The sequence below is a fragment of the Megalops cyprinoides genome, chromosome 13 (assembly GCF_013368585.1).
Source record: "Megalops cyprinoides isolate fMegCyp1 chromosome 13, fMegCyp1.pri, whole genome shotgun sequence".
Classification (NCBI taxonomy): Eukaryota; Metazoa; Chordata; class Actinopteri; order Elopiformes; family Megalopidae; genus Megalops; species Megalops cyprinoides.
The window spans coordinates 22,290,037-22,305,075 of NC_050595.1; the positions used below are offsets into that span (position 1 = coordinate 22,290,037).

The window sequence follows — 15,039 nt, forward strand, 5'->3', positions numbered from 1 at the left end:
TTGGGTCAGGGTTACCCTTACAGCTGTTTTGTTATGTATCCAATTCATGCATGAAGCAGTAATACAACCAACCTTTACCATGAACTGCCATCTTTAAAACATTGCGAGCCAGCCAGGAGTCGAACCTAGAATCTTCTGATCCGTAGTCAGACGCGTTATCCATTGCGCCACTGGCCCATATAGGCTTCACTTTTCCAGCCGTTCAGATTGCGACCGGGTGTATGGAATTGGTGACGTGCTTAACCCTTTATCAGGAAAAGCACTTTTTTCATGTAAAAGTTAGGGTTGTATGTATTCCTTTTGGTACACCCGTTCCCTTTAAGCCAGGGGTGTCCAAACCTCTCCTGGAGGGCCACTTGTCCTGCATGTTTTAGATCTCTCCCTGCTCCAACACAGCTGATTCAAATGATCAGTTTGTTATTCTGTAGCTTCAGGAGTTCATAACGAATTGATCATTTGAATCAGCTGTGTTGGAGCAGGGAGAGATCTAAAACAGGCAGGACAAGTGGCCCTCCAGGAGAGGTTTGGACCCCCTGCTTTAAGCTGTATTTGAACACGTGCCATTTCCATCATACATTACCAACATGGCCAAACTCTTTGTCATCAGTTGCTACCTTTAAAACATTGCGAGCCAGCCAGGAGTCGAACCTAGAATCTTCTGATCCGTAGTCAGACGCGTTATCCATTGCGCCACTGGCCCATAGAGACGGCCTTTTCTAGCTGTTCAAATTGTGACCGGGTGTATAGAATTGGTGACACATACTTAACCCTTTATCAGGAAAAGCACTTTTTTCATGTAAAAGTTAGGGTTGTATGTATTCCTTTTGGTACACCCGTTCCCTTTAAGCTGTATTTGAACACGTGCCATTTCCATCATACATCACCAACATTTACATTTACAACATGGCCAAACTCTTTGTCAGCAGTTGCTACCTTTAAAACCTTGCGAGCCAGCCAGGAGTCGAACCTAGAATCTTCTGATCCGTAGTCAGACGCGTTATCCATTGCGCCACTGGCCCATATAGACAGTGTCTTCTAGCCATTCAGATCGGGACCAGGTGTGTGGAATTGGTGAAGAGAAAGTGTCCATTTATTAGTAATCACCCTTTTGTCAAATAAAATAAACGGTGCTTGTTTTCCTTTTGGGACTGTATGTGATCTTACACCACATTGCTGCATGAAGCAATGACATGACCAAACTTTTTTATGAACTGGCATCTTTAAAAGATTGCGAGCCAGCCAGGAGTCGAACCTAGAATCTTCTGATCCGTAGTCAGACGCGTTATCCATTGCGCCACTGGCCCATATACATCAGTGTTTTAGGCCTCTTAAATTTAAATCAAGAATATCAGGTTGATTACATCAATTTGTGCGTTTCTCATTAAAACAACGGAGCGTTTTAGGCCTCATCAGCGTTTTAGGCCTCTTAAATTTAAATCAAGAATATCAGATTGATTACATCAGTTTGTGCATTTCTCATTAAAACAGTGGACTGCGGGTTAACTAACTGGCCAACCTTTACCGTGGACCGTTACCTTAACCCTGTATGTGATCTTGTACCAAGTATCTGTATGAAGCAGAGACATGACCAACCTTTACCACGAACTCAACAATATATATGTGTTTTTCTAAACTTTTACCCTTTAAACAGAAGCTAGCAGGAGTCAATCCTAAAATGTCCTGGCCTCTAAGCAGACACATTATCCATTGCACCACTGTCCCATACACATGAAAGTATTAGGGCTCTGCAAATGGTATGAAGCATATAGAACACCTGATGTAAATTTGTCCACTTCACAGTCTGAAAAAATCAACATGGATCCTGTTGGAATGGGCTACTATGAAACTTGTATTTGATTATGCATGAAGGAGTGACATGATCTTCTTTTTTCATAAAATCATACCTTTAAATAATTATGGACCAGCCAGGAGTCAGACCTAGTCTGTTATGATACGTGGTGATCTCACTCTCTGACTCTTCCTTTTTCAGCCAAGCCTATTGCTTTGCATGCCTTTTCTCTGTGAGAGTCATGCCAGGACATCCCCCTGTGAGTGGGGAGATATCGACCCGGCACCGGCTGTTATCACAGCAATCTCTGCACTTACCGTTATTGCGTGTCACCAGGCAGCCTTTTGTTCTTGCGGTGGATGGGGTGGAGGTGGAGGATCAGTCCCGTTATGACATTGTCAACACCGACACGGCGGCTCCCGCCCCTGTGAGGACGGAGCCCCTCAGGTCCAGACAGGAAAAACCACACAGAAGGCGGCACCCGGAGGAATCAATCGTAATTGCGTATCGATCGGCGCCGATCCGCGTCCCAGGTGAAGCGGGACACCTGTACGGGGGGCGCTGGCGGAGCTCCAGGACAAAGTGTACTCCGGCACTTTCAGTGTGCGACTTCGCTGGCAGCCAGAAGGCAAAGTTACATTGGCTGTCCTGTTTGTCTGGGCATAGAGAGGCAGGACTGCCTTCAGCATGAGTCTCCAGTTTCCATTGCTGTGGTGGCTACAAAGAAAAACATGGGGTGGTTATGCTTTTTCTGACGCTGGTCTCGGCATTTAAATAGCCTTAGCTATAGAGGCGTATAAACACATTGTGACCTTATGCAACCACATGTTAGATTGAATTGAATTAAATTGAATAGCATACTGAACTGAACAACTTCTGTTGTCTTATTCAGATTATTTTTTAATTGATTATTTCATATCCTTTTTTAATTGCAGGACATCCAGCTACTCTCCTGCCAGCTTGGCAACCTCCCTCATCTAAGTGAGTCTAAACACCTCCAGCACCTGCTCGTAAAGGCATGACGGCCAGCAGGGGAGGGCTGTAAACGTATTCAAAGACTGCATCTGCACTCCAGGTGTCTGTCAAAGTGCATTTACATTCTCCTTCTCCTTTAAGTCCTCATTTCAAATACTGCCCTTGTGTCAACAGATGTGACTGCTGCATCCCTAATATACAGACCCACTTTCATGCAAAATGTGTCCCGAAAGGTTAAAAAAAGGATATGAAAATGCATGAAAGGGGCTGAGAAGTGTGTGTGTGGTGCTTTGCCGGTGAATCACCGGCCGTGTTATATTATTTAGGTGTTGTTATATTATTTGATGATATGTCTGTTATGTATTACAGCTGTTTATACAGTGCTAAATGGTGTGTGAGTGAGTGAGTGAGTGAGTGAGTGAGTGAGTGAGTGAGTGAGTGAGTGAGTGAGTGAGTGAGAGTGCTCATCTTGTGCAGGTAGAGCTGCAGGATGAGGAGAGACATTCTCATCAGCACAGGGAAAGCACCACTGCAGAGGCAGGACAATCCCAACCCCCCCCCCCTCCTCAAAAAAAGGGAACTGGGAAAAAAGCAAAAAAAATTCCAGCTAGTTTGTCTTATACTGTAGCCACCTCTCTGGAACTAAACAGCAACAAATCCAATGGTGTACAGTTTGTAAAATGTATTTTATGAAATGGTGACGATCTACATGCTATCCTCCACATGCAATATACTGCAGTTACTGCTGTGTACTTATGACACCATACAAGTTATGCTGCAAATCATGGGGTAACTGCTCTTCCTGAACAGGACTTTGGGGTAATTTGGTCCAGCTGCAGGTTTCACTTCATTTCTTTACCTATACTTTTTTAAATTCATTTTTGACAATTGATCATGATTTCATGAATTTGAAATCAAAGCACAGTGTTTTTTTTTGGCAGCCAGTCAACATCACAGCTGCCGATGCAGGAGTGACACCAACATTGTGCTTCTCAGTAACCTTCTGGATACGCCTGTTTCAGGTGCAGTGGTCCGTTGCTGAAGTCCGCACTGTTTGCTTCACGCAGCTGCTGTTGAACTGAAGCACACGCACACACACAAACAGAATAAATGACCAGCGCTGTTCTCACACAAAGTGAGAATGGTCTACATGTGAAATGATTTGCTACAGGCTCCAAGAAGTCCCAAAATAAAATATATGAATTACAATTCTGGAACCTGCCTTGCGGTGTTTTTTATTCAGATTCTGTCTTAAAACCCTGAAGTCTGAAGGCTTGACTCAGTTCCCTTCGCAAATGTGCTGTGGGCCTGTTTGATGCAGAGACCTCTCTGCAGTTTCCTCTTCACCCCAGCGCACGCGGCCCCGGGCAGCAGGGTGTGCAGGGCCTGGCGGAGCAGGAAACGCTCTTCAGCTGACTGAATGTTTCTGACTCAGTTCCCCCCGCCCACAAGCGCTGCCCCAACACGCACACACACACACGCACACTACAACCCACATGCGCTGTCCCAGAGCCGCTGCCCGTGGCCAGCACCACACTGCCCCCTGCTGGTTAACAACTGGGAACACCTCATAGAAAGCTCAAGCAATAGGAAGAGCATTGTTGTATTTATCACTGCTTCCTGGGGAGGCCAGTCTTTGGGCCCTGTACACCCACTGCAGGGACAGTCCGCAGTGCTCCAGATATTCCCCTGATCAACAGCTGCTTACGATGCCATTTGCAGACAGATGCTGAGCGTGTGTATGGCCCCTTTCAGAGATATCTGTGATGTCTATGAACTAAGAATACGAGCTCAATGAGCATGAGCCGTGTCTGAGCCAGACCCCTGCAGTCGAGTGTGTGCGGAGCGCTGTGGTGAGGGCGCGTTTATCTGGCCTGCATTGCCAGTAGCCTCGGGGTGGCTAAGCCGGTGGTGGAGACGCGTAATCAGGTGATTCGCTGAAGGCCGCCCGTGGCCGCAGACGCGACCGCCGATTGACAGCGGGCCCCGGCTCGCTCACAGCTGCTGCCCACAGCGTTGGCGGCGGGGCTGTGCAGGTCAGTTCCTCCGACTCCTCCACCCCTGCAGAGTCGCGCGGCCGGGCCCGGCGATGACATCACTCCCACGCCATCTGACCCCCCCTGCAGCTCAGCCCGCTCTGTCTCCGCATGTCTTCTGTTACACACACCCCCCCCCCACCGTTATGCCCCCCCTCCCCCCAACCCACAACCCACCACTCCTACTCACTTTCACACATGCAGGATAACCCAGTGAGAACAGACGAAATGCACTGTACTGATACAATATGCAATTTAAGAAGCACTCAATAGACAGTTACTGCTTGGGACAAAATGGCACAGCATCATGCTGCCCTCCTCATTATAATCAACATTATATGGTATTTCCAAATGTTTTCTTTACAATAAATCTTTACAACACCACAACCCCTCTACCCCTCCACCCCATTTTCAGTGACTTCTATCACTTATAATCTTTGTATAGAGTTCTGCTGCAACTGCTGACGCAACAAACGTAGGTGAAGACATTGACACAGACGAAAGCTACCAATCAATCAAATTAATTTTATTTGATATAGTGTGTCATTACATTGACTTAGTCATGGAGCACTTGCAAATCATAAAGGGAGAACATAGTCTATCAGCAATCGACATACGACACAACAGATCTGAGAATTCCATGAGAGCATTAGAGATGGAATTAATACAGTGTTATATAGATCAAACATGGCTAAATGACAACACACGCAAAAATGCACCCAGACAATCTCAGACCCACCACAAAACAAGCAAGGGCAATACTGGTGAGTTTGAACTTTCTTCCACAGAGAAATAAAGATGAAACAATAGGAGTAACCAGATTACGTAGGAGGGCCCATTCCCCTTGGGCCAGGATTTGACATGTAATAGTGTCTATAAAAGCCATGTGTTTATTACATGAAATCCAAAAGTAAACTACAATATGTGCTCAGTCATTCTATGTGCTGTGCTGCAGCTTGAATCAGAGACCTGTCAGCATTGCAGAGCGGCTCTCCTTTCCCAAGCATCCCCTATCTCTGGAAGCTACCTAGAGAGACAGGTCATGATGCGTGTATGTGTGTGTGCATGCGTTCAGCTCTGATAATAAACACGGTGTCAAAGCTGCAACACTACAACGTGTGTGAGGTCCCTCGTGCGTCCCTTTGCATTGCCTCATGTCCTCTCTGTCTAAGACTAGCATGCCATTGTGGCTTCGTGACCCTGTCCACAGAAAGCCTTCCTGCATCCAAGAGAGGATGTCTGTAGTAATTATGTACTTATGTTATTTTCATCTTGCCACTAAAACAAGAACCTGGTAGTTGTCCTCCTGCGCTTTGGCTATGGGGGCTGGGAAAAGCTGTTTTCTGGGTAGTGACAGTATCTGCAGCCATGCCAACAATAGGACAGCATAAACAGACTGGAATTTCGCTGTTTTCGATGTGCGATGTATTTTAACAATGTTATATATTGTAGAGCGGCTCACACACCATTTAGACAGAATGAAAAATCAGAAATCTGGAATATGGGTTTGTTGTAAAGATTACCAGTTACCATGGCAATTGGATTGCTGACTTTCCTTTGCAGAAAATCCAGGAAAGCTTACGGTTTTTAACACCACACAGTATCTCAACGAGTGCAGTGGGGCAGTGTCTTGAAGAACATTAAATAGATGGTCAGAAACAAAAGACCAAGAGCCGACCCAGCAAATCAACCCTCCGAGGTTTTACACTCATGGCGCCTGGTTCCTTATCTCCCTCTCAGACTGACTCAGCTCCTCCACCTACACGCGACAATAAGGATTGCACGTGATACGCACAGGAGACCAGTGAATGAAAAGCTGTAGTCATTAAGTACACACGCAGATTCCAGCTTGCCGTATGCCTCTGAAGGTTTTTTTTTTTAACAAAAAAATAGAGACAGTGTGTTAGTGAAATGGGGCTGGCTGAAGTTGTATGCCACAGACTGCTGTCACTCATCCAGGTCCAGATATTGATAGACATATATGGCTGCTTCTTCACATTGATTACAGTCCAGCGCTCTCAGTGGAAATAACCAAAACACCATAGTCTCTCCAGTCGACTCAATTACAATTTACCAATACCGGCACAGTCAAATAACCCATATAATATGTAAATATTTCACAGAGCAGATGATCAGGTCCGGGGTGTGATTATATTGATCCAGGCATGACAAAATCAGCGGGCACTATCCAACCAAGGCTAATATGCTGAAGCTCTGCGTGTGCACCTGAACAACCTAGCGACTTCAGCTCGGTAAAGATGTTCTTTTGGCAGTGTAGGGACCAGCTCGTAGCAACCCAACAAATACAGCCAGCAAGCTATGTCGTGAGCAAGCCGTGCTTCAAGAGCGGTGTTTCTTTACTGCTACCGAGCCAACGTGTGCTTGCGTTTGACGAGTAGTTGTGTATAGGGATACACACTCGGGTTTTTAATGTGTCGTTCACTGTGCTAAAAATGACGGCGGGCTCTTTCTGAAAGAAACAGCGCTTGGTAAACTAGCGTTACAGCTTGCTGCAAAGTTGCGTGATAGCACGGCAGCTATCTTCATCTATCATTCATGGTATACTCCAAATATGCACGCTACCGCACAGACTGCTTCGGTACAACCCGTAGTGCAGGTAACCACGTTTAAAAACAGAGCAACGCTGACAATTACAAAGGTAAAAACTGCCAGTTGGCAATCTGTTAGTTTTAGCTATATTCGTGCTCGACTCGACGGACACGATCTTGGAAAAGCTGTAGTGATGTTTTGATCACACGCTTCATATGGCCGCGTGGCCTAATGGATAAGGCGTCTGACTTCGGATCAGAAGATTGCAGGTTCGAGTCCTGCCGTGGTCGAAAGCTTTTAGGGACCTCTAGCGGCAGTTTATGGAACCCTCCGTATTTCCCACTTTCCATCAGTATGGGCCTGTAGGATGTACACTCGGTGGTCCTCGGTGGAATTAATCCCTAAGAAATGCAGGCATGTCTGACAATTGGAAGTGTTCACGCTGCGGTGATGATTTTCATTTATATAATTTATTTATAGCTATAGCTATCCACACATGCCATATATCACTTTGTTCAGAACTAATTTGTCTGCTGGAAAACGCCACCAGGAGCGTAACCATGATATGAGGAATTTGACATGTCCTTTTGTATGAGACAAAATAATTTTCCCTTGCTGAAAAAAATGTTCACTTGAATGCCACTCCAAAAGCAAATTTGTCCAGGCAGTTATCTATACGGAGACCAATAGTATCGACTATCTAGATACTATCTAGTAGATAGTCTACATATTAAAAACATGTCATGTTTGTAATGTGGAGAGGTATCATTTGAGTGCCAGGCGATGCTTTGAAAGTTAGATAAAAGTGTTGTCTTTTTTTTTAACACACTGCAAATAGTAAATAACCATTTACATGAATACTGATAAAAATGCAAAACAACTATAAATAACAGCAATAAATCACTGTTTTCATAAATAATTATATCAATACAAGAAATCAATACAAAACAACAACATGTAAGGATATAAAAATAACGATAACCCATACAAAGAAAAACAGCTCTCGCTAATCATCAGATTTGGTCTTGTCTGGTTGGGCAAAAAAAAAAAAAAAACAGTTGTTACTCAGATCTGGTTGAACACCATGTAAGACCCAGGTATCTAGTAGGCCTACATTGAGAATAATCAAATATTTCTAAATTTTGATTTGACCGAGATATGACGGAAATGAAATGGAGTACTCTTTGGTGTAAAGGGGGAACCACCGGTGATGCAAAAATATAGGCAGATTTTGCACCGCTATTGCCGTGCCAGTTTTGCGCTTTCTGATGATATAGTCGCCAAATTGAAAGTGACAGGCCTCCTATGCATGGCAAAACAAACGGGGTTTCCACGTGGAAAAAGACCGAGTTATTCCAATGAAGTAAGATCACATGGCCGCGCAGGTTCTAGGAGTTAAAGTCTTATCATCAATTAGATTGAAAGTTTATACGAATGATTCCAAGTTATAAAGAAAATTAACATTGTTAAAATATATTCTATCTGCCCGCATGCGCACAAATATGAGCAAACTCGATTTAAATACAAACATTTCATTGTAGATAATATTTTTTTCAAGAATACAAATACGAGCCTATTGTTACAAAAGAGTTAAGCATCGTAAAACGCTATACTAATCGCAGCATTCCCTTGTTAAATGAACGATTTGGAAGAAAAAAATTGTATTTTATAGTTCAATTAAGTGCAGTGGGGTGGCGCTGTTGCGCTGTCGCTTATCCGTATGTGAGGCGCTTTGTCTCGAATGCCGCCCGTTCAGATGCATAAAAATGTGACACAAAATGAAGCCACACCTCCAACCACAGCCCACGTCCGCAGATAGTTTTCAGACCAATAGAAATGTACAGTAATAGCCCGTGTGTTAAATAAAAATGTGTAAGCACACCTCTAGCAATCAGGAAATTTGCAATGTTCGCATGAAAAGAGAATAATTAAAAATAGCTGGTCCAACTGCTCAGACCACTCTCCGCCTCTATGCCGATATATAAATCAATTTGGCTTCAAGGATCATGTAATCTCTGAACGGGGCTATATACTTTGCCGCGGGTATTATTTACATGTTCACAAATATTGTGGAAAGAGTGGAGCTAGAAATGATCTATATGAATTATTAATTACCACTTTACCGGACCACATTTAATCAGCTTGATTGCTCTAGTAGTTACACATAAGTGATCTATTCACACTACGGTGCAAAATCCTCATTTTGCGATTTAGCTTTAATGTCCAATAGTACACATGAGTTCATTGAACTATGAAAAAGTACGTTTTTAATGTTACCGTGTACTGTTGTATTCAGCTTTCAAGGCAAAACCGCGATGTCGGAGTAAAGAGTTTCATCGTCAGTAATATTCATTGCATGCTATGCTCATATAAAGCTCATGTGGAGTGCTGTGGAAGTACCGCCGGCAGTCAATAGGTGGCATCCTAAGATAAGAAAACTCGCAGTTACCGTGCAATGAAACGCAGCCTTTTTCAATTTGTGTATCTAAAAATATTCCTTAACTTTGCATGAATTTGATATCATTTTACGTTTAAAATGAATGAAGGTTTGGGTCACTAAAACCTGCAACACTAGGCTGGTTTAGTTGGCATTCAGGACGACAATGACATTGAAGACGTTAGACTACTTATTTTAAAATGCAGTTCATCAGAAATTAAATGTGGGGTGTCGTAAGTTCAAAAATATATAGTGGCAACTATCATTTAGCCAAAAATAGTTATTAGTATTAGAATTAGAACTATTAGAATTATTTTCTCTGTGATTTGAATCAGTGCAATAACTTCAAGGGAAGGCAGTGTTGCTTCACGATTGTGTTATTTTCCCCTTTCGGCTAAAGTCTTTGTTTTATAGCCTACATGAAAATAAATCTCATATATTTAAATTATATGTAATTATAAATATCATATATATACACACATATATATATATACATATATATTTATATATATATATAACTGACTAAAAATGGGAAATGTCAATGTGCTGTATTCGCTTGTTCAGAAGGATTAGCCTACGCCAGTATGGGAGCTAAGTCGTCGTGAACTTCTAGGTAGGCCCACTTCATCTGTGGGCAGAGAAAGCGTTTACCTCTGCGGGAGTGGCTCTTAAGAGCCGACTTCTCAATTTTGATGGACGAGTTAAACATTTCTCGTATGAAAAAAAGAAGATGACAATTTAATAAGATCAAAGTGCCAGGAAAGCAGTCTTGCGCAATTTGTGGAGGTAAAGAGAGACCTATAAAGCCCACTATCATTTAAACGTCTCCGGGGACGCGCTTTCTAAAGCTCTGGACAATCTCGCGATGCCTTCTTGCATCTAAGTGGAGTTGTCAGTGCAGAGGTTCAGGGAATGAAAGTCCGTTATTTGTTAAGGATATTCCAGAAAGTGATGGCCCGGACTGATCAGTGAATTCACCAGACCAATGCATTTCCTAAAGAAGGAAAAAAAATAATAGAATGCATGTGTTGTTCCAAGATAAACAATGGACCAGAATCAACAGACATCTCAGCATTCTCATTTATGGAAAGATCGCACCACCAAGACTGCCCACAAAGAAAACGATTTTAGGCTGATTCGAAAATACTTCATTATCTTAAAAGTATTTTAAATAGCCGACTGATTTAAAAGCTAATTTGACATAATATTATGCCCACATAGCTTGTGATGGTTCTATTCTTCATGACGAGTATATGCTGTAGACATACCCATTAACAGCTGAACGGAAGTTTCCGGATTCCGTGGTTGTGTTCTCTATGTAAAACCAAGTGTCAGTTTGGCTCCGGAGGCAATCACAAAGTTATGTGCGGTTGCCGAGTAACGCTTCGTCAAAAGTACACAAACGTTACAATGCAAACGGTTTACAAGTGCTTAAGCATAACAATTAGACTTCTTGTATGCGTACAATTCGTGCCTTGCATGGATGTACATGCTTCACACAGTTGTATAGACTATGGCTTTGTCTAACCTATGCATAATTTAAGATAAAAATAATCATGGTGTAGTTGTGCTATAAATACCCCTGTTGTTTCTGCCAGAAATGCACTAAACTGCAAAAGCAATGATTTAAAAATATCCCCGTATTTCAGTGTACATTTCAATGAGATTTTTTATAGTGTATGCCCACATAGAATTAATTCCTCATCTTGTACCGTGTCCCTATACTGTACTGTGCATTTGATATCACCAAGGGAACCTTACACCATTCACACCACTGATTTACTAACTGTAACCCTACGTGGTCGGTCTCATTTATGTATTGTAGACTATTGGGAATGTTACAAACTCTGATTCTCGGGTAACGATCCAGCATTCTACAAAGGCAACGATGTAGCGCGTTGTCAATCAAATAACAAGGTGGATTTATTGACATGTAATCGATATACATGTAGTCTACAAAAATGTAAAATTCTAACAACATTGAGGGACATTTCGACAGACGGTGAACAATAGTTAATTTGTTTAGAAATAGCATCACAAATGTCAGTGAATTGGCCCTAGAAACGCAACTTTCAAAACTGTTCTCATTTTCAGCTATAGACGAAAGCAATGAATATGTACGTAAATTAAATTTAAAAGAAGCATTGATTTTAACACAGGTTTTAATATAAATAACGCATTTTGCTATATGTTCACTGTTAATGTTCACGTTATTTCGCTGAGATTTGCTTAAGGTCAACGATGCTCAGGGACCGTTATACATTATAGCCAATATGAAAATACAATAACACTAACCTGTTCCAAGATTCCAGCCGTATGTTGGTTTCTTATGTTGGTTAATTTCACAAGCCGTCGAAAAAAGTCTGTTTGTTGCATGCATTTCAAATATATTTCACAGTGAGGTTCTTAACTCGTTATTTTATCATTTCAACAAAATGAAACAATTTCTCATAATCTGACGTGTTTTGTTTTATCTACGATCAGTTCTGTTGTTTAAATACATTTTGGAGAGGAAATTAACCTAATATTGGGGGGTCTATTACATCATTTGCATGTAAACCTTTGAATTTTGTCACCTTTCTTTCGAAATTCTTTGCAATAAACACTAAAGAGATGTTTCGTGGACATGTGCAAGTGTAATAGCATAGTTTCACAGATTTCATTATATGTTTCTAATTTATTCGATATCTGTGAGAATTGGAATGTTTGGAGTGCGTTCATTTCATCATCTGATCTCGAACGGGTCATTAATGCGAAATTAATGTAGGCTATGAAATTACGATGAAACAACAAACGCCGTTATCACGAAAAAATACGGATTAGCCTACAAACACTCCGAGGTAGATCTGTAGTTTTGGACATATTTTGGATTAAATTAGCTACGCAAAAGGCTCTCCGGGGGTTTATCAAGCGATACCTCAATCTAAAGTGAAACGAGTCGTGAACGTCGTGAACTCCCAGAAGTTCTGCTGGAACATAGGCTATTTCTTTAACATTAGTACGAGTACAAGTCAGATCATGTTTTAAAATCGCACAATTGGCTTAGTCTGGGAACGGTTTGGGGTATGCTGGAATACTTTAATTTGAAAACATGATTGACAGATTTGTGTATTATTCATACTAATCAATCAATCAGTAATGCAATCAATAACTGAAAAGCTCAACCAATCGCAATGTATTTCGTTTGTCACCTTTAAAAGATCAACATGCGGTAGCTCTTAGGCCTTCTCCAGAGGTCCAGATACGTTAAATATGTAAATTCAGATCACCTGGACTTAAGAAAAGGCAGCACAAAGACAGTGCGTTTGTTCGTTCTAAAAACGTGAACTCCTGGACACAAGTGGACACACATCGTTTAAAAAAAACAGCGCAGGATTTCATTCAGTCGAAAGCTGGTGAACTTTTGCCATCAGGCTATAATGGTGTTCTCTTTGGCGACGTCTTACATCGCTGCACATTAGATTTTATTTAATGAAATGAAGTAAAATATGTCAGTGCGTAGCCTAATACAAAGACGCGGTTTGACTCATTCAAAATGTTTTTTGATGGACAAGAATATGCAGGTGCAGCTGCTTAGCTAGTGCAGGGATGTGCAGTTTCCGCATTACACGTGGGGTCTGTACACCGTACGAATTTGCTTATACAGGTTTATGATTAAAAAGACAATTGATTTGGACTGGCAGTAGCTGCAAGGTCTTTCTGCCTTTCTGTCGTTGTGGCTCGTGATTTTTCTTTCTTTTTTCAGGCGCTTCTCAGTTTCATAGACAGTAAAAAATGAATTCTTGAACCTGTTCAGTCTCCATTATGAAACAGTAAGGGCGGGCATTACTGTAAATGGATACCTCTACCCACTCTCAAATTCTCTTGAAATATCAACAAGTGACAGCAGCGTAAAGACATTATTATTATTATTATTATTATTATTATTATTATTATTATTATTATTATTATTATGTTATTTGTCAATCAATTTTATTTACGTTGATTCTCACAGTGACGACATGTAGCATTTGATGGTGTTACGGTTGCTTTAACTAGCTGAAGGCATGTGGGATTGTTTTAAATTAAAAAAAAAAAAAATAATAAAGTTTTACTGACAGCAGACGTCACAAGAAAACCGTATCTGAAGCCCTGTTTTGGCATTGCTGAAGACCCTGTCTCTGTTTCAGTCTTTGATTTAAAGAAAACGGCTGCGTTTTTTTAGATTTCAGCGTGTATTATCACATACGTACATGTATACATGGATTGAGGTTATATGTTTTCATATGATGTTAAATGCATGGGTGCGTACTAAGTGAACGGCACTGTGGTAAACGATCGTAGATAGTAAATATCCCGGGGTGTTACTGATCAAAAACTGATGAGTAAAATAGAGGAAAACAAAATGCAGAAGCATTTACCGCTAGGGGTCAGTATTGTCAAAGATAGGCATGTTTAAATGGGTAGGCATGGGCACTTGTGCATGCGTTTCATTTGAGTTAGCAATACCAAATATGGGAAATTATGATGTGCTTAAAAATTGTTAAACTATTTTAAAGCCACAGTCTACCTATTTGTAAAATTATTTTAAATGACAATATTGATACCATGGCGATTTTTTTAAACGAGAAAGACCCCATTTTGAGGAAGAAACTTGGAAAGCTTAGCTGCTTTATATTCAATACAACCAAAATATGACCTTTTATCATTTTTAAATTTATGTAACTGCGATTACTTTCCAAAAATATGGAGAAATTCCACACAGCAGAGTAATACACCCCAGGATATTTATACTAATGTGCATCCTCAATATGGACAGAAATTAGTTAAAATACTCTTCAGTTATGATTATTGCCAATGTGGCCTTTTCGATGTGAAAACTGATGCTTACATTTAATTTTGCGATTTAACTAGTTCACAGCCTGAAATAACAATAGCCCGAATGGTTCGGACAACCAGTTAACAAGCTTGTAATGTGTCCTACAATAGAGACACGGGCACTTAATTTAACCTTAAATAACCTCGGCTAAATTGAGAGACTGGACTCTCATTGAAAACCAGCACTTTATAATACAAATAACAAAGCCCATGGGGCAGAGGTCAAGGGGTGACCCGTTCTTTATCGGCCCTCTGCCTGCCCTCTGTCCCCCACGGAGTCCCGATGTCCCCAGAGGCATTCGACCTCTACCGCAACTTCTCTTCCTTGTCAATCCTAAATACTTGAGTCTTGATCGTGACCTCATGTTAATGTCACACTCTTAATTTTCTTGTGC

At 41.5% G+C, this 15,039-nt stretch overlaps 5 non-coding genes across 5 annotated transcripts; 1 reads left to right on the top strand and 4 right to left on the bottom strand.

Moving 5' to 3' along the window:
• Window positions 1-104: 104 nt before the first annotated feature.
• trnar-acg lies at window positions 105-177 on the bottom strand. The gene has a single exon. It is a non-coding gene; the product is annotated as a tRNA-Arg (tRNA).
• A 450-nt stretch (window positions 178-627) lies between these two features.
• Window positions 628-700, bottom strand: trnar-acg. Its single transcript has one exon. It is a non-coding gene; the product is annotated as a tRNA-Arg (tRNA).
• A 246-nt stretch (window positions 701-946) lies between these two features.
• On the bottom strand, window positions 947-1,019 carry trnar-acg. The gene has a single exon. It is a non-coding gene; the product is annotated as a tRNA-Arg (tRNA).
• Window positions 1,020-1,231: 212 nt separating this feature from the next.
• On the bottom strand, window positions 1,232-1,304 carry trnar-acg. Its single transcript has one exon. It is a non-coding gene; the product is annotated as a tRNA-Arg (tRNA).
• A 6,263-nt stretch (window positions 1,305-7,567) lies between these two features.
• trnar-ucg lies at window positions 7,568-7,640 on the top strand. Its single transcript has one exon. It is a non-coding gene; the product is annotated as a tRNA-Arg (tRNA).
• The last annotated feature ends 7,399 nt before the right edge of the window (window positions 7,641-15,039 follow it).